General features: G+C 49.4%; 1 protein-coding gene across 1 annotated transcript in view; it reads right to left on the bottom strand.

Moving 5' to 3' along the window:
• UNC80 (unc-80 subunit of NALCN channel complex) overlaps positions 1–22797 on the bottom strand; it is a 2761828-nt gene that overhangs the window by 223321 nt on the left and 2515710 nt on the right. The gene's annotated exons all lie outside the window — the stretch shown is intronic.

The raw sequence follows: 22797 nt of genomic DNA, 5'->3' as shown, positions 1-22797 counted from the left end.
GAAGCATTTAGGGGAAAAAATGGAACACAAAAGGCATGCAACTGTTTTTGCTTTCAAGGAAAAATATAAATACCAACAAAATTAACTTAAAAAAGAAGGGCTGCATAAATATTTAGGTTTGCATTCACGAAACATAACATAAGAGGGTGCGCAAGGGAGACCAACTTTCCAAGAGACAATGTATAGATAAAGGACTGGGCTGTTGCTTTTTGGTAAAAAAAAACAGTGTTATTCCTTGCAGAGTTATTGTTTCCTCTTAGTTTGTGTGTGCGAGATTGATAATCATCCTACCCATAAGTATTCTAGCTTGTCTTCATGGTTTTACTATTAATTGTGGCAGAAAAACAGTAACATGTTAAGTATTCTAGCTTGTCTTCATGGTTTTACTATTAATTGTGGCAGAAAAACAGTAACATGTGCAGAGTTTCCACAATGTACAGTTGAAGGGTTCCTCAAGTGCGCTGGTAGGTAGCTCTCAGGTTGAGGCACTTGAAAGCTGATGCTCCTTGCAATCTTTGGAAGTGAGTGGGTTTCAATAGGGTGGCAGATTGAAGAGGATGCTGGGTAAATGTTCAGCTTTAGAGGTGGCAGTGAGAACTGTGCTGGCTAAGTTTGTGAGAGTAGGGAATCATATACTGTGATTCACTGAGGATCTCACCGGGAGTAAAGGTAGTTCTCTTAGCACCGTGGCAATTGATTCTCACATATATTGTACCAGCAATGAGTATGGGTACAGGGTGCTGAAGTTTCTGAAGAAGGCTCAATGGGTTATAATATTGGTTCCATAATCGAGTGCTTGTTATCTTTCCCTGATAGGCATACTCTCTTGATGGTGGGTAGGAGGGATGGTATTCTGATGTTCAAATTGAACCCTTTACGATATTTCGACAAACTATTCTATCAAAAATATTGTGAGACACAAATATTGTGAGGTCAAAAATACTGTGGAACAGAATATAGAAGTTAAGAACACTGTTAAGTCTTTTAAATAGCTTTTTTAATGTAGTTGTACATAACATCATACATAGTAAATCTAACCCCCCCTACCCCCCAAGACAAGCACTTTTCCTATTTTGGTTATGTCGGAGTAGCAATAGTACATCAGACCCCTCAAAAGTCCAACGCATTCCCTACTTGAGCTTATGTTGGTGTCAGAACAGTAAATCTTTTTTCTGCAAAGTCCAAAACGTTCCTTGCTGCTGCTTATGTTGGAACTGGGATAGTAAATCTGAACACTCCCAAGTACAACACTTTCCCTACTGCTGCTCAGGTTCGAGTGGGTGTAGTAAATTGTACCTCTCTAAGTCAAATTTTGAATTAGATTTTTTAAAAGTTGTTTTGAATGCGAAATATTTTTTGTATTTTTCATAATTTGTATACATTTGTTTACTTTTTTATTGTTTTATATCTAGTGTTTGTTATTATCATTCATTTTCATTATTATTTTTATTATTTATGTTTAAATAATGTTTTGTAAATATTAGATTTATTATTTGGTTACATTATGTTATAGTATATATTTTTAAATTATAAGTATATGTTTAACATGTCATTTTATTTTTAAAGTTGATGTTACAAATCTTCTGTATTATAGTTCAAAACAAAGTATACAAGATCAATATTTATGTCTTTTATATTTTTTGACAATATTTTTGTTAGTAATAATTTGTCAGAAGCCCCCTTTACACCCACGTGTCTATCTAGATTAATAACCTCCTTATGTACCACATATTTTCAGAAGTGCAATTTCACCATGGCCCAAATTATGCCAACAAAGGCAGTCTGCATGTGCTAAAAAATAGCTGTAAGCCACAATAGGTAATACATTGTTTATCTTCTAGGGCTGAGTTTTCAGTGAGTCCAGGCACAAGAAAAATGTGAACTGTTCTTACTAGTATGATACCTGTCCTTCGTTTGAAGAGGAATTGATAATTTCCAATCAAACACATCTCTGACTTTAGCTTACCATACAACAGCTTTCCCTAAAATAGGCAACCAAAGGGGCCCAAAAACAAAAGAGTAAATAAAATGGCACCACCTGGTGGTAATTTTCAAACAGTGCCCATGTTTACTGACGTAACATATTCTCGTTATGCAAAATTCTCAAAACCCCTCCTCCACTTAAAGAACATCTCATCAATATAGAAGTGAGACCTTTTCAGAGGTATTCCTAAACGACACACCTATAACAGTGTAGTTAAAAAGCCATCTCTCATTCAGGGCCGGACTGACTACCGGGCAGTTGTGTGTGCTGCCATGCTGGGGGCTAATTTCGTTGATGGGGACCTGCGTGTGCAAAACGAAATTCGTTTTGCTTTTTTTATTTCAAATCGCACGCAGGTCCCCATCGACGAAATAGGACCCCACCACAGAGAAATTAGCCCCTAGCTCGGCAGCTCACACAACTGCCCGGTAGCCAGTCCGGCCCTGCTCTCATTTTCTTACTTATTCAACTTGTTACTTTGATCGATTTTTGTTGAGAGCCAAATAGAGCTTGCAATCATTCAGGAAAGATTGCACGCTACAAGCTCATTTAGGGAGCATTTTGCTAGAGGTACTAGTGACTTACCTTTAGTAATGCCCTATCTGGTAGAGACTCTATCTAGCTGCAGATTTGTTTACTTAGAATTAACCCCAGGTGTCAGACTGGATCTGGAATTTTCTTTTGTGAGCATACACTTGCGTGCCAATTGGTGGCGTTGTTAGGCCCTGTGTGGCCTAATTGTTTTCCTCCTTGCCGGAAGTGATGTACGCAGTGCCTTTATAGGTGCTGCCCCAGCGTGTCAATATTAGTTTCTTTTCGTGACTTTCTGCACCAGGAGCATGGAGCCACAAAGAACACTGACCACTGGTGTGGAAAACGGTGGCCCTGAAAGGGTAACAGCCATGTCCCTTGAAATCTCTTCGCAGAACAGTGAGGATGAGGGGGGTGGTGAGGAATCTGCAGCTAGATAGAGTCTCTACCAGATAAGGCTTTACCGAAGGCAAGGCACTTATTCATCTGATAGAGACTTCTAGCCGAAGGTTCCTTACCTTAGAATTGATACCCAAGCAATACCTTTCTAAAAGGTGGGTCTGTGGACTTGATTCAGACTAGAAAGTCCTGATGGACTGAACGGGCAAAGAGCTCAACCCAAAGGCCCTGACGGTCCAGGCAGTAGTGCTTGCTGAACGTGTGCAGTGAGGCCCATATTGCTGGCAGATGTCCAGGACTGGAGCTCTGCAAGCTAACCAGTGGCCACAGCTTTTTCTCTGGTGGAATGAGCACGCAAACCCTCTGAGGGGTTGCTTCTTGGCAAATGCAGAGCTGATCTTAATGCAGAGTACAATCCATTGGGAGATGGTTCGTTACTGGACAGTGTTCCCTTTTCTGGCTCCGACATATTTAACATGGTACTTAATACTTCAATTGCAAATATATGTCCCAGGAGGGGTACACACGTAGTAAGACAAATAAATGAACACTAACACTAACACTAACCCAAGTGATGAAAAAGTAAATCTTTAGTATTCTACTTTCTCATAGGTTTCGAAAAATGAAAATTGAAAATGAAAATGTTCAAGCTTATCAACTGTAATCACAATAGTCTTTTGGCATTCATAGCGAAGACTCGAAGGAGACAGTCATTCTTCCAGATATACTTGAGCTATCGCCAAGGCGTCCCAGATCCGTAGATTTTCCAACGGGCTGGTGTAGAAGAATCGAATAAACAAGAACCCGTGAACCTACAGCATCCCATGGGCTTGTCGGCTGACAAGCACCAGAAGCAGGAAAAGAACAGAGGAAACATACACCTAACACTAAGGCTGTCCAACCTAATTCCAGTCCTGATGAAGACCCGCCCCAGATGCACATAGTCAGCGCATCACTACTAGGGTCGAAACGTCGACACACTCTGCTATATATCTAACTGCGCAAAGTCTGATAGGAACTAAATAAATCATTTATTGCCGAAAGACTATTGTGATTACAGCTGATAAGCTTGAAAAATTTCATTTTTATGTATACATGTTGTGTAACCTGTAATTGTCTATCACAAATCACGATCTACACTACTTCTTGTTTTTATTTTATATGTCTCCTTGCATATTGGACAGCACACCTAATGCTTTATTTAGTCAAAACCTATGAGAAAGTAGAATACTAAAGATTTACTTTTTCATCACTTGAGTCAGTGTTCATTTATTTGTCTTACTACGTATGTACCCCTCCTGGGACATATGATTGCAATTGAAGTATTAAGTGCCATGTTAAATTGAACTGTTCCTCCCGACAGAACCATTATTGTTTGTTTCATTACTCGCCCAGGTTCTGGGGTTTATAGGGTCACCCCGTTATACTTAATGAGAAGCCTAGGAAGGCAGGTATGAAATGGTTCAATAGGGGCACACATTAAAAAGGTAAGAACCAAGTTAAGGTCCCCAATATCTTCAAAGCATACAATGGGAAACACTGCTGTCATAACAAGAGGACTACAACTGTATATTATACCATACAATGTATGCTTAAACTGTAAAATAATGACCTTGTATATGGTATTGAGGTACCCAGGGCATTGGTACACTAGGTGTCTCCTATGGGCTGCAGCATGTATAATGCCACCCATGGGAGCCCATGCAAACTGTGTCTGCGGAGCTGGCATTGCAGCCTGCGTGAAATGATGCCTGCACGTTTCACTGTAGGTATAAGGTTCCCTTATATCCCGGTCACTGTATTTTTAACCTATAAGTCACCCTAAGGTAGGTCCTTCAGACCAAGGGCAGAGTGCATGGTTCTAAGAGTGTGGAAACCATTACCCAAGCAGGGGTACTCCTACAAACCCCAGACTCCATTTTCTGGGCTTTGTAAGTGCAGGACAGCCATTATTAGGTATTTAGTGGATACGGGCAAGTCGAGATGTCCAACTACATATTGGCTGCACCAAACCTGGTACATGATGCCATGTACTGGGGAGATCCTTAGAGGACCCCTCAAAACCTACCTGTGTAGCCTTACTGGGTCTGCCTACCAGCCCGCACTGGTGACAGTGCTCAGCTCCTCCCCCCCCCGCTGATGAGCTAAACCCGGGCATGGGAAGCTGAACAAAGGACTTCCTGCAAAGGAGAGGTGTGACCACCTCTCCTTTAGAATTAGGGAGGTGGAGGCACTTCTGAACGCCACCAGATTGCATTGAAGGGAACATTTGGTGCCCTCATAAACCATTTTTTATGCAATTAAGGAGCCCTTGCCTCCCGCTCTGGTGCCAAAACACGCAAAGGACAGGAGAGTGTTAATCTAGCTGTCCAGCTCCTCCCTAGGGAGGTGCTCAGAGCTCTTCTATGTAGCAACTTGATTCTGCCATGTTAAATCTTGGCCCCTGGGAGAATTTGACTGGCTAGGAAAGCTGTGTGGCGTTTCTGATCCCCGGGTCACCACAGAAGAGGTTCTTCCCCTTTTTACAGTTACTCAAGGGCTCCCCTGATGGTGGATCCTTAGATTTGTCCCAATAACGACTTCAAGATCCGACTGCCTGTTGTCTGAAGACTGTCCAAAGATTCTTTTGCTAATGGACACTGGAACTCTGCTGTTCTTTGAGCCAGGATCAAAGACAAGACTGCTTTGGTGGGAAGATTCCTGAAGCTGCTGTGCTTCTTCAAGTTCTGCAACTCCATGGCTGTGCATCCTCCAAGTCACCAACGACTGAGCCTGGATCCAAGCAAGAAGGAATGTCCCTTGAAGTGAAGGAGTTACTTCCCTGCATTCCCAGGCACCTCTACGACAACAACCGGTTTGCTGATCCTATCGTCCCACGGACATCGACCGGCTCTGCAACACAGGTGGTGGTTTGTTGGTTCTCCAGAGGCCTGACCAGGCTTCCTTGCAACTGGGGTGACTGTAATCCTTCTCCAAATGATGTGAACCACCTCCCTGTGCACGGCGTCTGTTTGCCTTTGCCAAGGTTTGTTGGCTCTCTCCACAAAAGATCGTCAAGCTCCAAGAAGCCCCAGCCTCCAGCATTGCACAGACCCAAGAACGATGTCCTACCTGCAAAGTCTGCATCGTTGTCCTTTATCTCCTGTGTGCTGTTGAGACTTCCCTGCGATTCACTGTGCCTGCTGCCAGAGGGTCCTCGAATCTGCTCCATCGATTCCCGGTGGCTTTCCTGTGTTTTGTGGGCCAGCCCTGACTTTCCCTTGCTGGGTTAGTCCTACCGATCTTGCTGGTCTGCAACACAGCATCTTCTTCTGCGAACCGTTGTTTGTGTTTGCCAAGGATTGTTGGTGGTCCTGCCAGCCACTAACCTTCCTGCACTCGTTGACTTGCATGGGACAGTTTGCGGATGGCTCCTGTCCTCCTGCATCGTCACCTGGTCTGCAAAGTTGCTGCTTCCACCTCATCGAGCTACAGCAAGAACCTCCAACAAGGGCTGGTATTGTGCTCCTGTGCCTCCTGGTCACTTCCATATAGTTTGGACTCTATCTCCTCTGCTTTCAAGTTTTTCTCATCTGGATTCCACGTTCAGGTTTCACCGGCCGGGCCCACGAGACTCTGTAGCTGCTGATATTCCATGAACCTCCACTGGCGTCTACAGCGGTTCCGACACCACATCATTCCTTTGCACCTAGGCTTCCTGGTATAGGTATCCTGGTTCGTGGGGTATCCACAGGTGGGGTGGTTCTCCAACCTTACTTGATTCAAGAGGTTTCTTCGGGGTCCTTTGGGAAGGGTCCTAGAGCTGTAAAAGTCCAACTGTGACTTATCCTGTGTTGGCCTACTGACGTTTGACCCGGTGTAACCCCTCTGCACCTGGGCGCCTTGGGGTCCCTGGCTTCTCACTCACCTTGGATGCCCCCATGTTTCCCCGGGGTTCCTCCATCTTTGGGTATTAGTCCAGTTTTGGTAATTACCTCACATTCCACTATTTTAGTATAAGGTTCCAGACGGGCCCTATGTGTTTTTCTATGCTACTTACCTATTTCTTGTATGTAGTTGATATCTCCTGGTGGGAGATATATCAAGTTAGTTTCTAGTGTGTGCTAATAAATACAAGGTATTTTTATAATCAGCTGGTGTGATTCTTTCTTGTGTGAAAAGCTTACCGAGTGACTATAATGCTAAATGCACTTGCTTTACACCCTCCTGAATATACCTTAAGTACTCTTCACAGCTACCTCTTGAGAGATCTGGTTATAAGGGACATAAACACTATCACTAAGGGTTGCATGGGCTCAGTGCACAGTGCCTCACCACAGGTGGGTACTATATACTGAGCCAGCCTCCTACAGGAAAGCTGATATGACGGCCACAGGAAGAGGGAGATGGCAGATAAATAATCCTTCTATTTGCCCAATGCACGACCCTGCTGGGCCAGGTTTAGAATGAACAAAATAACTTGGGATAGGAGGGCAGATAAGAGTCAGCCTGTTAGCCAGTACACATGCCACAAACTTGCTCCAACTACCGGCATATGCCATCTTGGTGGAGGGATGCCAAGCTGCCAAGATAACATTCCGAATTTCGGGTGGAAGATCAAAAACTGTCAACTATTGCGCTCAAGCTCCATGCATGAAGGCTGAGAATTGACAGGCTTGGGCGGAGAACCCTCTCCTGCTACTGCAACAGTAGTTTCTCCCAAAGGGACAGCCTGATCGGAGGACTGATGACCATGCTCAACAGCTCAGGATACCACACTCTACGAGCCCAGTACAGAGAGACAAGGATTACTTGGGCCCGGTCATTCCTTTTTTTTAAAATAATTTTTTTTTATTAGTAAAGAAAAAAGGGCATATTATATGGATAAGGCACTGATAACTAAGGTGTCATTATAAATTATACATTATATGGTTCTTTGTGGTGCACACGTCTCAACAGTTGGTTGACAATGTTCATAGTGTAGTGTCAATTCCCCCTATGATGCCCTCTCTAACACTCGGTGGTTCACAAATCTCCCCCCTGTAAATATTCTATGGCCTGGTCATTCCTGATCTTTTTGAGAACACTGGTATGGGTGGAAAGGTGTAGAGGAGGCCAGAGCACCACTCTAGACACAAAGCGTCTCCAAGGGAAAGCCGCCTTGGAAAATCCAAAGCACAGAACTTCTGATATTGCACATTCTTGGCGCTGGCAAACAAATCTAACCAAGGCTCTCCCCACTGTTGAAACAGACCTTGTGCCACCCTTGGAAGGAGTCGCCACTCATGATCTGCGAGGCATCTACAGGTGAGCTTGAGTGCTTGGGGGTTCAGGGAACCTGCCAGAAGATGAACCACCAGGGAAATGCAATGCTGTTCCAGCCAGGTTCAGAGATGCAGGGCCTTTTGACAGAATATCCAAGACCCCACTCTGCCCCTTTTGTTGCAGTACCACATGGCGGTAATGTTGTCCATGAACACTTGAACTAGCCTTTCCTTGATGGAGGGTGTAGGAAAGTGCACCTTTTGGCATGGTTACACCCACTTTTTGCCAGGTATCTGGTGCAATTTTGACTGAAAGTGTGCAGGGTTTCTGTTAACTAGGTCCCCAATACCAGTGTTCTTTCCTTAAACTCTGTGATTGTTCCACAATTGGCAAAATCCGTTATGATACCTGTAAGTGCCTAGTAAGTGGCACTCCTGGTACTTAGGGCATTGGACCTAAAGAGGGTCCCTAAGGGCTGCAGCACAAATTGTGCCACCCTAAGAAACCCCTCGCCAAACTCTTGCAAACTGCCATTGCAGCCTGTGTGTCTTGGGGCAGAGATAACTGAATATTCAACATGGCACACATCTCTGTGTACCATGCCCACCGGCACTACATGTAGGATAGGTAAGTCACTCCTCCTGGAGGCTTTACAGCCCTAAGGCAGGGTGCACTATCCCCATGAGTGGGATTATCTGCAAGAGTGGATGTGTCCTGGTATAGGAAACCCACCTCTCGATACAGTGCACCACAATGGGGTACTCTGTGCAGAGAGGCCATGAAGATCCTTATTGGTTTACAGAGGCAAACGTAGATAATACTGATGCTCTATATTGTGGTAGTGTGGGTGAGCAGTTAGGTTTATCAGAGGGCAGTGCTAAGCATTTGTTTTTACTTACGGAGGCAATAAACTTAGCCTTGGACCAAGTTCCAAGGCTAAGTTCTCAGGAGGTTCTTGGATTTCTTGGGAAACAGAGATGAACCTCACGGTCAGGGGCTTCTCAGCCCTGGAACCGCCCAGACTGTCGGTGACGCCCAGCAGAACACGCATGGGATCAAGGGGCACCTCCCAGCCCAGGACCCCTGTCAGGTCTTGTGTTAACAATTCCCAATACCCCTGAATTGCATTGCAGAGCCACACCATATGATAAAAGTCAGCGTGGGGGTGGGAGCAGCGGGGGCAGTTAGCATCGGGCCGAAGCCCAGCACGGTGGAGACGCAGAGGTGTCAGGTAGGCGGCGTGCAATAAATAGACTTGGACCAGGCACAGTCTTGCTGATACCACAATCGTCCTAGGGGCCATCAGGGCGTCTCTCCAATCCTCATCCTCTAGAACCCCGAGCCAGCCCTCCCACTTTTCTTGGAGCAGGGAAAGGGAGTTGGGGGGTATTGTTGATGAGTGAGCGGTAGATCCGAGAGACTCCACACCTCCCCACTTCCCCGGTCAGGACTTGCGCCTCAGGCGGGCTATATTTGGGCAGAGGCGTGCTTTCTGGAATGTGGGAGTGAAGGGCGTGGCGCAGCTGTAAGTAGCGAAAGAATTGAGAGGGATGGAGGGAATGCCTAGCCTGTAAGTCTTGAAAGGATCGGATATGGCTACCACTCCAGACGTCACCCAACAAGGACACCGCAATGAGTTCCCATTGCCGGAACCCTGACAGGGTGGCAACTTCGCAAAGTCTGGTGCCACACCACAAGGGAGTGTAACGAGTCAGCCTGCCCACCCATTGAGTATGTTGTAATGATGTGTGCCAAGCCAAGTGTGCTCCGCGTGTGACCTTGGGAAGAGCACGAGGAACCGTAGCCCCATAAAGCATCCCCTGGATAGAGGAGAAGCCCAGGATGTGTAGCGCCAGGCGATATGCCGGGTCGGACCAGCCGCCATTGAACCAATCATGAATCGTGAGTAGACGAGTCGCTAAGTAGTAGAGGTAGAGGTTCGTCATTCCGAGACCTCCATCAAAAGGTGGGATTCGGCATTGGGCCAGGGCCAGCCTGGACCTTCGACCCCCCCCAAGGAATTTTGTGGCCATGCCATCCATCTCCCGGAACCAAGATCTAGCAAAGGAAAGGTGTGTGTTCTGGAGCATGTACAAAAAACGGGGGGGGGATCATCATTTTGTATAGGGCGATCCTATCCAAAGGGTTCAGTGGCAGCGTGCGCCACTTAAGGAGGTCGTCGCGGATCCGCTTAACCAGCGCGGTGACGTTGAGCTCCCATGAAAGGTCAGGGAGAAGGGAGATCCAAATCCCCAAGTACTTGAAAGACAGCTGCCGAAGTGGAATCAACGACTGCCAATCAAAGCACTTGCGTGAAAGATGTAAGGGGACGAGGACGGACTTCGACAGGTTAAGCCGCAGGCCGGATGTTTGTTAAAAAATGGACAGTGCCCGAAGACAGCGAGGTCCCGAGCGAGCAGGGTTAGCCAAAAACTGCACCATGTCGTCCGCGTATAACGCGAACTTATCCTCTTTTCCTAGGCCGGGCCATCTCCAGCCAGTCAGGGAGTGGTCGCTGCGGACAAGGCAAGCGAACGGCTCCCTAGCTAGAGCAAAAAGGATCGGGGACAGAGGGCAGCCCTGCCGCGTACCCCATCCAATGGGGAAGGGGCAGGACGGCGCGCCATTAACAAGGACCTGCACCCGGGGACGGCGATATAGTAACCGCACCAGATTGCAGAAAGGAGTGCCAAAGCCCATCTGGTCCAACACCGCGTCCAAGTAGCTCCAGTCGACAGAGTCGAAAGCCTTCTCAAAGTCAATAAGGAGAAGGGACAAGTAGGGACTCAGCAGGTGTCGATTCGCAAGGGCAAGTTGAAGGCGTCGGATACATTGTCTAGTCCCTCGGAGAGGCATGAAGCCGCATTGGTCAGGGTGTACAAGGTGAGTTAAATGCGGGCGTATGCGATTGGCCAGTACGGAAGCAAAGATCTTGAGCTCCGTATTGATAAGTGAAATGGGACGGTAATCCGAGCAGCGCTGTGAGGGGGGCTGGAAATTAGGGATCACTACGATGGTAGCAAGGTCCGTCTCCGGCCGAAATGAGCCGCACTCCGCCGCCTCCTTGTACATGGCTACTAGAGGTGAAAGCAGGGTGTTGTGATACAAAGAATAAGACTCCAGCGGGAGTTCGTCCGGCCCAGGAGTCTTACCAGCCGCCAAGCGTGAAATAGCGTCAGACACCTCGTCAGGGGTGAGCGAGAGATCCAACGCAGCCGCATCAGATTCGCTAATGCGCGAAAGAGGGAGCTCCTCCCGTTGGAGGAGGTCAGAAAGTGAAAGGCCAGGTGGCCGCATCGAGTATAGAGTAGCGTAGTAAGAAGCAAAGCATTGGGCCACTGCCACCGGCGCACCGTGGAGCGTTCCATCTATGTCCGCCATTTCAGGTATGATACAGTTGGCCATGGGGTAAGTGGCAAGGTGATGGAGGAGCTTCCCATTTTTGTCTCCCCAGCCATATACTCGAGCTACAGACGAACGCCAAAGAAGCTTTGCAGCTTCCAGGGAGGTCTGCTGAATCTCATCTCGTAGGAACGCCAGCCTCCGCTCTTGGACTTCAGATGTATCCCCGGGGTCCAGCGCCTCAATCAGAGTGGCCTGTGCTTCCAGTTGTGTTAGCTGGAAATCACGTGCCTCGTGGGCGAGTTTCCTCTGGCCCTTGGCAAGCCCCTTAATAGTGGCCTTGCCGGCCTCCCAAAGGGTGCGAGAGGACACAGAGCCCTGGTTAGTGGCAAAGTAGGCACCAAGTTCAGCACCAATGCTGTCCTTGAACTCCTCATCTTGGAGGAACCAAGCATTGAGTTGTCAGAGCGGCCGGGAGGATGGGGGAAGGGCCCCTACATGAAGTAGCACCGGGGAATGGTCCGACAGGCCCCTCGGGAGGATAGAGATCACCTGGAGCGCTCTGCAGTCCTGAACCAGCAGGAAAGCATAGTCTAGGCGTGCATGAGTGTGGTGAGAGGCAGAAGTGTGGGTGTACTGCCTAGCAGTCGGGTGCCACAGTCTCCAGGAGTCCCGAAGACCCAAACTGGCCGCACATGAAGAGAGGAGATTGGATTGAGCAGTCCTGGAGGTAGAGGGAGACGATGCAATGTCAAGTCCCGGATCCATAATGGCATGAAAGTCGCCCCCCACCACAGTCAGTCCAAGGGGCAAAGCCGCGATCAGCGGGGTAAGTCCACGGAGTGTAGGAGCCAGCGGAGCAGGAGAGGAGTGGATAGACAGAAGGTTAAGTGGGCGATCCCCAAGGGTTCCTTCCAAAAGAATAAAGCAGCCCTGAGGGTCCTGTGTCACCTTAGTCACCACTAGGGGAAGAGCACGACGCGCCAGAATGGCCACTCCTCTGGACCCCCTACAAAACTCAGAATGCCGGACAGCGCTGTAACCATAGCGGGCGAGGAAGGGGCAGTGTTGGCCTAGCAAATGGGTTTCTTGAAGCATGAGGATATCCACCGCTTGACGCTGGGCATAATTCAGGAAGGCTGCACGCTTGATCTTGTCCAGGAGGCCGTTAACATTCCAGGACATTAGGTGGAGTGATGAGAGCACGTTAGAATCGCCGGGGAGGAGGAGGCCATGGGGGGGGGGAGGGCTGCAGAACGGCTCAGCTGGGGTAGTGGAGGTGTGGTAACGCCCAGAGCCCGTGGATAGAGAAGCGTAGCAGCGTGCGGAGAGTGTTCACCCAAATGTAACGAAGCAAAGGTGGTGCAGAAAACATTAGCTCCAAAAAAACGAAACAAACCGGAGCAGGAGCTCCAACCCCTCCCATACCCCCACCCCACACTTCAGGAACGGAAGCATCTGTTGCCCGAACAGTAACAGGGAACTGAAACACCAAGCTAAAAACGCTTGGAAATGGGGTAAATCATGGAGGACCCCTCCTCATAGTAGGATGTCCATGTCCTATACCATCGGTGAATAGTTAGAGACACAGTGGAATAATGTCTCAATCTCAGTCGCTAGTCTCAACCAACCCCAACCTGGAGTCGCAGACGTCATGCAGAAGGCCAAAATCGCTGTGCTGTGATCAGGCCGGCTCGGTGAGCAGTGTCGGGCTGCGAGAAAGATCGGTGTCTGGAAGTTCTATCAAGGACTGTCGAGGCGAAGCCAAACTGAGGTCGGTGCGGCCCAAGGAGCCAGAGTGCCGCCTGGTCGGAGAGGCCTCCCCGGAGGGCCCAGGCGCGTGTCCCTGCGAGGGGCCCGTCGGAGAAGCAGGGTGCGCGCGTCGCTGGCCCCTGCGCCTCCCAGAGTGCCTGCGGTGCGGGCGAAGAGTCGAAGCATCCGGCCGAGCGCCACCGGTGACAGCGGGTGGAGCATGATCCTGAGCAGGCATCCGTAGCGGGCGCTCCTCTGTTGCCCATGTCCACGCCTCCTCTGGAGTCTCAAAGAAGATGGATTTGTCCTGAAAGAGAACTCGCAGCCACGCAGGAAAGAGGAGCCTATATTGAATGTTAAGCGAGCGCAGCTTCTGCTTGACCTCCCCAAAGGAGCGACGCTGAGATTGGACCTCCCGGGTGTAATCAGGAAAGACCATGATCGTCAGGTTCTCGTGCCTGAGTGGCTGCTTCTTCCGGGATTCGGCCAGGATAGCATCTCTGTCCCGGTAGTTGAGTATCCGCAGGATAATTGGTCGTGGGGGAGAACCCGTCTGCGTCCGGGGGGCAAGTGATCTGTGCGCCCTTTCGATCGTGAACCAGGGGGAGAGCGCTCCCTCGGGCATTCATGAGCATATCCAGCGCTCCACAAAATCCGTTGACCAGCCCTGTTCCACTCCCTCCGTAAACCCAACCAGGCGAAGGTTGTTGCGACGGGTGCGGTTTTCTGCATCCTCAGCCAACCAGTGGAGTTCCTGCATGTGGGACCGGAGCTGAGTCATCTGGGCCTTGAGTTGCTGAACATACAGCCGACCCTCGGGACTCTGCCTCCTTAATCCGAGCGTTGGCATTTCGAAGGTCTTGCCTGATCAGTGTGATGTCGACACGGACCTCTGCAATCTTGCCCTCGACCGAGGACTGTGACATCTTGATCGCCTGGAGAATTACAGAGAGGTCTGGCGCAGCAGGGGCACCCGCGCCAGCAGGACCACCGGTAGCCCCGGGATCAGTGGTGGTGAACCGGTCCATTCTGGTTTGAGTAGCCAGGGTCTTGGGTATTTTGTCTCGGACCATGATGACCTCCAGGCAGTCTGGGAAGGGGGCAACGGTTTCCCAGGAGCAGTCCGGCCGGCCAGGAGGCAAGGAAAGGGGATGGAAGAGGAAGACCCGGGACGCAATCAACTCACGCCGCCCCACGCCAATCCAAATGTACTCCGCTGGGCCTCAACGGGCCACAAGACAGCTCCTGGGTTGTCGGACCACCAAGGATGGAGGCTAGGGGAGGGGCGAACCGGCCCAGGGCCTGCAGTGCGGTAGGCGAAGGCCAACTGCAAAGGCAAAAGTAGGGCGTCAAGACCCCAGACGACAGGATCCAGTGATGGGACCCGCGACCAGGACCCCCCGCACCGCCCGAGCCGTGTGGCAGATGCAGAGTGCCAGACAGCGGCCTCAGCCCAGGGCCCCACGCCAAGCAGGAGTAGCGGACCAGGAGAGTAAGCCTGTCCAGCGCCACCCCCCCAGTGTAGGAGAGAGCAGAGCCCCCGCTGGGAAGCCCAAGCACCACTGCCCGAGGCGGCAGTTGAGGAACCACCGACCCTGCGAGGCTCCAAGGGTGAAAGAAGGAAGGAGTGGGGGAGGGGAAGAGGCCCTGGACAAGCCCAAGGCTCCGCGCACCAGTCCCTTCTGCCGCCCGATCGACGGCCGACCTCACCCACGGCCACGCAGGTGCAGCATAGTCCAACACAGTCTAGGCCTTCAGGAGCTCTAGGCAGCGTCAATGCCACCTCCGCAGCGCAGCTTCACAGGTTGCCAACAGGATCACCGTCAGCAGCTTCCCGCACCGGCCTCCGTCGATAGTCATATCCGCCCCAGACTCGCAGCAGCCCACAGAAGCAAAGAGGTGGCCCCCATAGCAGGAAGGCTAGACTGCTAGTTCGTCGGGGGAGGAGGGGCGAATGAGGACAATGCAGCCCCCCAGCCGTACCCAAGGTGACTCCAACCAGGCCCGGGCTCCCAAAGGCAGGGGGAGCCCAGGGAAGCAGGTCCCCGCAGCAACAGCTGCACCAGGACCGGCCCGTAGACCCAAGGGCGCAACTGAACAATCCCCCGCAGCCTGGAGGGGCCGCGGAGACAAAGCGGCAGTGCAGAAGCAAGTCTCCCTCAGATGCAGGGATAATAAGAACACCACAGGCGGCTCCCCGATGCAACCAGCACCTTACTCCCCTGGCGGGGAAGCAGCCAGAGACATGTCAAGAGCAACGGAAACAGCAGAACGGATCACAGGCCGGGCAGGGAGCCGACGGCCGCAGCAGCAGCTGCCACGCCGGGAAGGCCGCATGGAGGCCCAAGAAGCAAGAGGCGCCCGCCGCCCCACAGAGCACCAGGGAGCGTGGCAGCAGGGACCCTCAGACCCCCAGGTAGGCGGGGCAGGATCGTGCCGTCGCTTGGGTCCCGATGGCCGGCGGATGTAGAGCGGATGACGGAGGGGTCCGAGCACTTCTAAAGTGCGACCGCCATCTTGAAGCTCTTAGCCACGTCCACACAACTCCTATTCTTTCTAAATTTTACCACCTGTTTTACCGCCAAAAGGGGTGAGGAAAGGAGAAGGGGCCTACTTCTTCTGTCAGGAGAGGCTGGGGTCGCGTTTCAAAGGCAGAAATGCCTTTGTAGCTTCCCGCCACAGATGGCTCCTCCTGACCAGGGGGAAGGTGTGAACACCTCCACCCAGGACAGACAATGTTCTCGACCTCTGAGTGTGCAGGCACTCAGTCCATGAGGTCAGATCTCTGTCTAGTGGTGACAGGCTGGCTTATACCAATCGGTATCCACACTAAGGGTTGGGAGGTTTCAGGGGTCACCTCTAAGGGGTCCTCTGTGAGCAATTATTAATAAATCTGACACTAAAATCAGTGCAGGTTTATTAAGACGAGATGTTTGGTACCAAACATCCCATAATACAGTGAAGCCATCATGGAGCTGGGGAACTTGTAATGACAAATGTGTAGCCCAGCTACTCTTTATGGCTTCCCTGTTCACAATATCCAAAAATCAACATGGATATGGCAGGGGTATATCTGCTCATGTAGATATGTCCTTATTAGAAATGGGGATCTCTACTTGGCAATGGTTTGCACCTTTGTCCAAGTAGGGACCCTTCTTCCTAGTCAGGGGAAGGGGGTTCCACTTCTAAAATAACTTCGCTAACTCCCTTGGTATCTTGGCACGAGCAGACAGGCTAACTCAGAGGTAGTGTGTAAAGCATTTGTGCATTTGTACAGTAATACAGTTAAAACATTACAAATGAACACCATGCCAGTTTAGAAAAATAAGCATTTCTTTATCTAAACCAACAAACACCAGAAAACCTTAAAATTGTAGAAATATCCACAAAACACAGTTCTTCTGAGTCAGTAGCCAGACCCTCCAGCATTTCGCGATTTCGGGATTCACGAAAAAATCGCGAAATCACCTGGCAAGCGCCACAAGCGCGATATTTACCAACTGCCCGCGAAAATAACTCCCGGTAGGCATGAAAAAATGATGCAATTTTATTGGCTGTGCGCCCACACGTCATCCCGTGAAACAGCGCTTTACAGCCGTATTAGATACCCACTTCCTCGATTATTTACAAAAGTTATGAAAGAGGAGCGAGGCGAGGAAAGTATTGCTTCTCTTCTCTTCAGCTTGCAGGCTCGACTGGAAAGAATGTAAAAAATTACGATTTCAGCTCGGGGACGGGAGGGGTGCGCAGAGAAGGGAAAGGACTGTCTTTTCCTTCATGCACACAGAATACACTGTGTCTGCTTTGCATCTTCAACTGCCCTCCCCCCTTTCTTTCTTGCTCCCTTTTCTTCCCTCTCTTTGTGTAGCAGCTTCTCTCCTACTGAAATCCCTGCCTTCAGAAACGGTTCTCCCAGTCTCTTTTCTTCGTTCCTTGATTTGTGCCCTTGTGAAATGGATCCAAAAAAGAAAAACATTGTAATTGACCTCTTTTTGTAATATTTCCAAAGTAGTGCTTGAAATGGATAAATAGAAGTGCAGGTACTCTGTAACAGAGTACCTGCTTGTTTCTGAGAAGTGCCGGTACTCTCTCTCTCTCTCTCTCAATATAAAAAAGTGCCGTGTACTACGTACTGGACAGTACCGGCCCAATGAAAGCAATGTTCCAAAGTGAAGCTGTGGGAAAGAAAGGTTCAAAACATGAAAAATAACTAAATAAAGCCAAACAGAGTGATAGCAAAGTGGGCAGATTGATTTTATTCATACCTAAACACATTTGCACCACTCTACAGAGTTTGCCAGTGAAGCTTTTCTTTTGTTTACTTGTCTTTCATTGAATAGCGTTGGGGAACTAGTGCACCAGTGCTGGAGGCACTGCAACACATGGATTGGAAAACAAAATGTGCACTGTGTCTCGGTGTTCAGGAAATTGGTCTTTTTATTATACTGCTTACATTCTGTAAGGATATAAGCAATGGACATTGAAATGGGTCCATTCCGTGCCCTTAACTTTTCAGGCAAAAGCACTCACTGATTTCTGAATAGTGAGTGTAAAAGCGTTAAAGTAACCATGTTTTTCCTGCTTACATTTCACATGCTTTACTTAATTTTGTATTCCCTATGAGTATTTGCTTTTTCCAGGATAATGTTACTTTTTTTTGTAGGCAGGATATTGCTCTTGTCTAGTGTGTAATTTAAATTGAGCCGCATCCGGGTGTTTATAGCGGGCACAATTGCGTTATAGTTGAGGCAGTGCAAGTTTCTCTCAGTGGGCGGTATGGTGTTTAGTGGGGGAGAGGATGTGACACCATGGTCAGAGCTACTGAATTTGGAACTGGGGAACCTGGCTCTGAAGGATGATTATTGCGAGATGTCTGCCCTGTCAGCACTACCCATAAAAGGGAGTCAGTGCACGCAACACAAGAGGAGGCTGTACCTCTGCACCCAGGGAGAGATGGGGGTCTGTGTGACTGCACCCAGGGAGCAAATGGGGACTGTGTGACTACACACATGGAGCAAAGGGGAGCTGTGCGACTGCACCCAGGGTGCGGTGAAAGTGGTGCCCCGGCAGGGGTGCACTCATGGGCGCTAGAAAATCCCAGAGAGAAATACGCCCCCTCCCACAAGGTTAGTAGGTTAGTAGATTGGAGCTGTGCTTCTGTAGAGCTGCAGAAACTTTAACCATGCTAATTTCGAAGAGGAATACTATGCTAAGACAGGTTCCATTGATTTAGGGCTGAAAAGGAGTGATTTCGAGTAAAATAAAGTGCCGCAATAATGCCGCTAAATTTACATTTTTGTGCCGCAAAATTTGCACTTTTATGCCGCTATATCCTGGGGGGTCTAAGTAGCTCTGTTTGGTGCTACCACGATGCTGAAAATAACAGAGTCTAATAGTTCCAGCCAACTGCGTTGGTACAGGCCAGCTAAAGCTTTGACAGACTTGTGAACAGTACCTTTCTCGTTGCGGCCGACACGTTGGTGCGAGTCGGTAGGGGCAACCGTCGCAGCTGCAGAGCAAAAAGGGAAGCGGGGACAGTTGCGGTGCCCTTTCAATGCAGTGCAGGCAGTGGCTTGGTGACGATCGTCCAGATGGCATCGGTGACGCCAAGACTTACAGTGTGGGGAGAGGCGGTGCTGGCAGGTTGCGGTGCAGGCGACAGAGCTGGTCGATGTTCGGGTCGTGCAGCGGCATTGTCGGTGACGTACAGGCCAGGTGAGGCGAGGCGGTGCGGAATGCAGTGCCCACAGGATGCGGTGCAAGCAACGGCTCGTTGAGACCAAGGATGCAGTACGAAGTGCGGCGGGGCCTTCTGCAGTGCCTTCACGACACGGAAAGCTGCGACGGACTCCGTGAGAGTCGGCTGCTCCTTTCTTACCTGGCGACTGAAACCAGCGGTTCCAGAGATGGTGTCCAGAAGGATGGTGAGGTCTTTGCTGTTCCTGAGACCTCTTGAACAGGGGCAAGCTCCGCTTCAAGCCCTTGTGGACACTTTGCAAGCAGGATATACACACACAGTTCCTCTCCTTGGCAGAAACAGCTACTGCAGGCCAACCCAAAACAGTACACATTAAAGGGGCTGTATTTTGCCTTCGGCTTTCCCCAGCCCTTCTCCTTGGCAGAGGTTCCTCTTGAATTACAGAAGTAGTCTAAAGTTGAGGGTCTGGACCCCACTATTTATAGTACAAAATCCTTTGTTCTCTGTAGGCAGAGAGTGTATGTGCAGAGCAAAAACCAGTTCCGTCCTCCCTGGTGCAGCTTCCCAGCAGGAGGTGGAGACAGCATTGTGTAAGGCAGACCAGGCCTATTCAGTTGCAAGGAAATCTCTTCCACCTACTATAAATGCAGCCCAGGTCTATTTAGCCCAGCCCTGACTCATTCAGGAAAGGCAGGACACACACCAACCCCTTGTGTCAGTCTGAGAGAATGCACATCCCCAGCTCCTGTCACTCCAAAGCCAGACAGTTAATCCACAAACCAGTGGAGGCACACAGGATGCCTAAACAAGAAAATACCCTCTTTCTAAAAGTGTGTTTTCAAACACACAATATAAAAATCATCTTTACTAAAAGATGCACTTTTATATTCTGGGTTCAGGCATCCTAAACTCCATCCTTCAATCTTGTCCCAATGGGAATTATATTTATAAGATGTTATAAGTAAACTCCCAATCTATTTTAAGAGACAGATAGCCTTTCAATAGTGAAAAACGAAATTGGTAGTATTTCACTAACAGGGCATGCCACACACCTCAGTACATGTTCTACGTTTCACATACACTGCACCCTGCCCATGGGGATACCTTGGGCCAACCTTAGGGGTGTCTTACATGTAAGAAATAAGAAGGTTAGGGCCTGGCAGGTTGGTGCACTTGCCAGGTCGATATGGCAGTACCAAACTGCGCACAGACACTGCAATGGCAGGTCTGAGAACCTTTTGCAAGGCTGCTTGTGTGGGTGGCACAATCAGTACTGCAAGCCCACTAGCAGCATTTGATTTAAAGGCCCTGGGCACACACGGTGCACTGTACTGGGGTCCTGGTAGTAAATCAAATCATGGAAACACCAATCCATAAATACAATTTACAGGGAGAGTACATACAATTTAGCACTGATCAGCAATGGTAAAGTGCTCAGAGTAATAAAATCAACAAACAGGGTCAAAAACAGGAGGCCAAAAAGTCTGGGGATAAATGAGCTGGAAAAGCCAGGTCAAAACAGTCCTCAAAGGAGATATAGTGTACCCTGCCTTAGAGCTATAAGGCCTGCCAGAGGGGTGTCTTACCTATATCCCATGCAGTGTCTGTTGGCATGGCACTCAGGAATGTGTGCCATGTCAACTCTTGCTTCTCCAGATAGTGGGGTTGCTACCCCCTGTCCTGACTCCTCTTTTTGGCAAGACAGGAGGGAAAATTATTTAGATTAGGAGGTGTGCCCACATTTAGCCAGCATGACCCTTAGGCTCGGCCAGCTGATTTGGAACCCACTTTTCAGATTCATCCATGTTGTTTTGAATGGAGTTAGCCTTCTAGAGTCAGAGAATTGCACACTTCCCACAGGAAGTGGTAATATAGTGGGTGTAGACACACTAAAGGTAGGTAGCTCATTGGCTAATACCTGTCACTCCCCATAACGCCCCTACAGTGAGTATTTAGGTGGCATCCCTGAACCCAAGGACTCAGATTTAATGGATCAACAGAAGAAGGATGAAGATAAGTCACTCCCTGGTGAGAACTACAGTAGAACTTTGGACTTTGGTGCGAAACCCTGCCGTCCCCAGCCCTCTATCGACAATCACAACAGAGTGACTCGTCCTGCGAGCTGGAGAACTACGAACACCTTGGGTAGCCTGCTATCACTTCAACCAACACTGTGAGTCTACCTTGGAGTAGAAGAGCTACTCCCTTGCTGACGGCAGGCACCGACAAGCAGAGTCCGGTCCACTGCCTTGCAGCTCTTTGGCACGACTGACGGGGCAGACAACCAGGAGAAGGTACTCGTGCTCTGGAAGCTCAGATCTGTCTCCCCACCGATTGTGAAGACACCAGGACAAACCGAAGCTGTGCAGGACCAAACCCCGGGGAACCTGATGCCTTGCACCAAACACAGACCGTAAGTGTCAAGTCCAGATTTTCACTGAACCAGGAAGAAGCAGCCATCGAGGGACGTCAGCATACATGTGACCCACTTCAAGAGTGGCCCAGCTGCTTTAATTTTTCCCCTACAAGCTGTTTGTCTCTAACCACGATGTGCATCTTTGCTCACCCAGCCCAGCCAACCAAACCACTCTGCTCAGCCAGGTACCAACAAACTGGCTGTGCCCCCGTGCCCCAAGACATCTTGCAACCTGGGCACCCATTTAGGAGCCCTCTGACTTGCCGACAAGTCCCCCTGGGCAGCCTCTTTTCAGGTGGCCCCTCCTTCTCAGTAGCATGGCAGCTACCAGCTCCTGGTAGAACCTCGGTGCTTCCCGATGAACTACTAGTAGTACTTTGAACCTTGGACCACTATTACACCGATCCCCAACCGCGAACCCCTGAAACCGACTGTACCTACCTTTATCCCTATATTGACTTTTCTTCCCATAGGATTGCAAAGGGCATGAAAGCGCACAGGTTTGAAAGCTTTACTTACCTGTGAATATTTTTATCAAAAACTGTACTTACCTTAAAATTAAGTTCTTGAGTTTGAAATATATATAATAAGAAGTGTTATTTTTCTAATTTGGTCTCAGATTTATTTTTTGAGTGTGTGTCTCATTTATTGCCTCTTAAAGTACAATGGCTTAGCACTGCCCTCTGATAAGCCAAACTGCTCGCACACACTACTAAAAAAGAGACCATTAGGATTATTGACTTTAGCCTCTGTAAACTAATTAGGGAGCCACTGGACCCTCTGACAGTATACTTCATTTTAGTACACTACATAGACAGCCAGCTTCCTACAGAGTGTAGAAAGGCTTTCATTGCACCGTGAATCCCTCAGACTCCAGCATGTTGATGTGGACGCCTGATTCCGCTGGATACCTAAGTCCTCTGATCTTCACCTCTCACAGATGGCTGCCCCACCAAGGAGTGACTCCTCTGTCACTACTGTCAGATCTGGTTGGAGAATAGAGAGGGGTTTGCCATTGACCCATTTGCGGTTTGTTAGCCACCACTGCAGAATGTTTGCAGAGCCCTCCCTGATATGGACCATATCGGAGAGATTCTTCTGATGCTGCACCCAGTGGAATTTCAGGTCCCACTGCAGAGCTAGCATATGCCAAATGGTATGTGCCACAAGCAAGATGTAGGAGGCCATGAGGCCCAGTAGCATCAGAGTCAGTCTCACTAAAATCCAGGATAGTGGCTGAAACATCGGTATCATAGCCTGAATATCCTGGACTCACCACTCAGGAGGATACGCACGAAACTGTACTGTGTCCAGATCAGCTCCGGTGAAAGGGAGTGTCTGAAAAGGGGTCAGGTGTGACTTCCGCACATTGATAGTAAACCCCACCGAATGCAGGAGGTCCGCCGAAGTCTGGATGTGGGAGACAAATGC

The sequence above is a fragment of the Lissotriton helveticus genome, chromosome 3_1 (genome assembly GCF_964261635.1).
Source record: "Lissotriton helveticus chromosome 3_1, aLisHel1.1, whole genome shotgun sequence".
In the NCBI taxonomy this organism is placed as follows: domain Eukaryota; kingdom Metazoa; phylum Chordata; class Amphibia; order Caudata; family Salamandridae; genus Lissotriton; species Lissotriton helveticus.
This window is presented reverse-complemented; position numbering and strand designations above follow the sequence as displayed.